Below are 3382 nucleotides of genomic sequence, written 5' to 3'. Positions count from 1 at the left end.
GAGTTAGAGCTGCCCCAAGTGAAACAAATCAGGGAGCAAGCCCAAGAGGCAGCATAACAATTGGCTATAAGCTTCAACTTTCAAAGCAGACAGACCTAGATTGGAATCCCAGTGCTGCCACTGGCTGTGTGACTTTTGGTAATTGCTTTCATCTCTCTGAGCCTGTTTTTAACTCATTTATAAAATGCAGGTGGCTTAGGAAGTTTGATCTTGTCAGGAAGGTGTTCAACATAATACCTGGAACATAGGGAGTGCTCACAAAAGATTAGTTCCAGACAGAAGGCAGTCATTTGTCAGAATGATTGAGGGATAAAGGATATTAGAGAATGGGGTGGAGGTGTGTATTGTATGACTATGATTGATAGGTCTGTTGTTTTGGGTTGACCAACATCCAATCCCCCCTTTTTCTGGTAATAGTTTCCTTTGGGGGACCACCCCTGCCCCTCTCTCAGTCCATGTGGTTCAGAGAGGCTAACATCAACCTCCCCTTCCACTAGGGAGCACAGAAGCCAGGTCCAGCCAAGCAGATTGGTTCAGGATTGGGGTCGTAACCTAGGTCTGGCCAATTAGAGTCAATGGATTCTGGAATGGGACTGTGCTGGGGTTGTCAAGTTAGCAAGATCTGGATTTGGAGCTGCTGGAAGCCATCTTATCCTAACAAAGGGGGGGCCTCCTGGAGAAGGAAGCCAACACGGATCATAGCTGAGCTGAGAAAGGCAGTTTCATGTCAACACCATTTAACCCCTACCTGGAACCAGCAAAGCCTGATGCCTCTGCATTTTCTGTTTAAAGAATCCAATAATTCCCCTTTTAGGCTTAAGCTGGTTTCAGCTAGGTTTCTGTTAATTGCAACTAAGAGTCTCTTAATACAAGGACCCCACATCTAGAAATGGGGGAAAGAGCATGCATTGCTGGTGACCTCTGGGATTCCAGGAGGAATGGGCAGCGGGACGGGCATTCTTCATTTTCTTCAGAGTGCTCCTTCTGAGCACAGTACCTAAGTAGAGAATTTGAACAAAGTAGACACTTATTTTTGGAGTTAATAAATGAAGAGATGAATGGACAGAAAGTCATGGGGGGAGGTGGGAACAGCAAGGTATATGATGACCTCTGGCTATTTTTTATTTTCTTCTTTTTTTTTAAACCCTTGCATATGTTTTCTTAAAATTATATATTTTATTGATTTTTTTTACAGAGAGGAAGGGAGAGGGATAGAGAGTTAGAAACATCGATGAGAGAGAAACATCGATCAGCTGCCTCCTGCACACCCCCCACTGGGGATGCGCCTGCAATCAAGGTACATGCCCTTGACTGGAATCAAACCTGGGACCCTTCAGTCCGCAGGCCGACACTCTATCCACTGAGCCAAACTGGTCAGGGTTCTTTTCTTCTTTTTTTTTTAAAAAAATGTCTTTATTGATTTTAGACAGGAAGGGAGAGGGAGAGAGAAACATCGAACAGCTGCAGGGGACCAAGCCCACAACCCAGTCATGTGCCCTGAATGGGAACTGAACCGGTGACCTTTGGTGCACAGGATGATGCTCAACGAACTGAGCCATACCAGCAAGGGCAGACTATGTTTTCTTTTCTTTTTTTAAAAATATCTTTTTATTGATTTCAGAGATGAAGGGAGAAGGAGAGATAGAAACATCAGTGATGAGAGAGAATGATCGGCTACCTCCTGCATTCTCCACCCTGGGGATCAAGCCTGCAACCCAGGCATATGCCCTGACCTGGAATCAAACCCTGACCTTTTGGTTCATAGGTCAATGTTCAACCACTGAGCCACGCCAGCCGGGCTATATTTTCTTTATCCTGACTTTGGAGGGAAGGAGAAAAGTGATCCAACCCTCAATCTGCTGTGAAAATCCCCTCTCTAAGATCCCTGACATTTGGTACATGCTTGATGGAAGAATGAATATGGGTATAAAAGAAAGGAAGGAAGAGCATTTAAGACACTCAGAATGCCAAAGCCTGCAAGGGCTGAGGGATGACCTTTGCCAACCACCTCAGACTTCTCTGACCTTGCAAATGGTAGTTACATTCCTTGTGGAGTTGTTAGAATTAAAGCATGTGGCCCTGGCTGGTTTGGCTCAGTGGAGCAGCGGTTCTCAACCTATGGGTCGCGACCCCTTTGGGGGTCGAACGACCCTTTCACAGGGGTCGCCTAAGACCATCGGAAAACACATATATAATTACATATTGTTTTTGTGATTAATCACTATGCTTTAATGATGTTCAATTTGTAACAATGAAAATACTTCCTGCCTATCAGATATTTACATGACGATTCATAACAGTAGCAAAATTACAGTTATGAAGTAGCAACGAAAATAATTTTATGGTTGGGGGTCACCACACATGAGGAACTGTATTAAAGGGTCGCGGCATTAGGAAGGTTGAGAACCACTGGGATAGAGCGTTGGCCTGCGGACAGAAGGGTCCAGGTTCAATTCCGGTCAAGGGCACATGCCCGGGTTGCAGGCTTGATCCCCAGTGCGGGGCATGCAGGAGGCAGCCATTGTTGATCCTCTCTCATCACTGATGTTTCTCTCTCCCTCTCCCTTCCTCTCTGAAATCAATAAAAAAATATATATTTTTAAAAGAATTAAAGCATATCCAAGAAACAAAAGGCTTAGAAAAGACTCTGGCAAAACAAAGTGCTCCATAAACATTATTTCTATTCTTGTCCACCGGAGTGGCTGGAGCCGTAAGGAAGATGGGGAGGGGGCGTGTTTACCTGTCACTGGAACTCAGAGACCCGGCTTTGGGACGTTCAGGGAAACACAGAGAGCTGCTGGCACCCCACATCTGCGGAGAGGGAAAGGGAAAGACTCGTTAGTGACCTCGGGATTCCAGGAGGAAGGGGCGGCCCGACGGGCAGGGTGCTCTGAACACCAGACACCCCAAAAGGGTGCCCCCGAGCCCCACACAGATGGGCCCCCAAACCAAATCGTTACCCCAAAACTCTGCACTGAAGCCTGTGAACCCCACATTGTAAATGGGGGCCCCCAAGTCATGACCCAGAGCTAAAAGTAAAGAGCAAATTCCCAAAAGATGACTCCAGAACCTCAGGCCCTGACACGGAGCCCGCCAGGCCTGCAAACTGTGGCCTGCAATCTCTAAGCTGTGATGCTAAGACATTAACACTATACGGCTTTAAACTCCCAAAGCGAGGGTTTAGAGCCCAAAAAGGAGCCCGTCCAAACCTAAAAACCCTAAACTCTGAGACTGAGGTGCCCTAGACCCGTGGCCGGCAAACTGTGGCTCGAGAGCCACATGCGGCTCTTTGGCCCCTTGAGTGTGGCTCTTCCTAAGCCTTAGGAGCACCCTAAATAAGTTAATAACAATGTACCTACCTATATAGTTTAAGTTAAAAATT

Source organism: Myotis lucifugus, unplaced genomic scaffold (assembly GCF_000147115.1).
Source record: "Myotis lucifugus unplaced genomic scaffold, Myoluc2.0 scaffold_823, whole genome shotgun sequence".
Taxonomy (NCBI): domain Eukaryota; kingdom Metazoa; phylum Chordata; class Mammalia; order Chiroptera; family Vespertilionidae; genus Myotis; species Myotis lucifugus.
Note: the sequence above shows the minus strand (reverse complement) of the source record.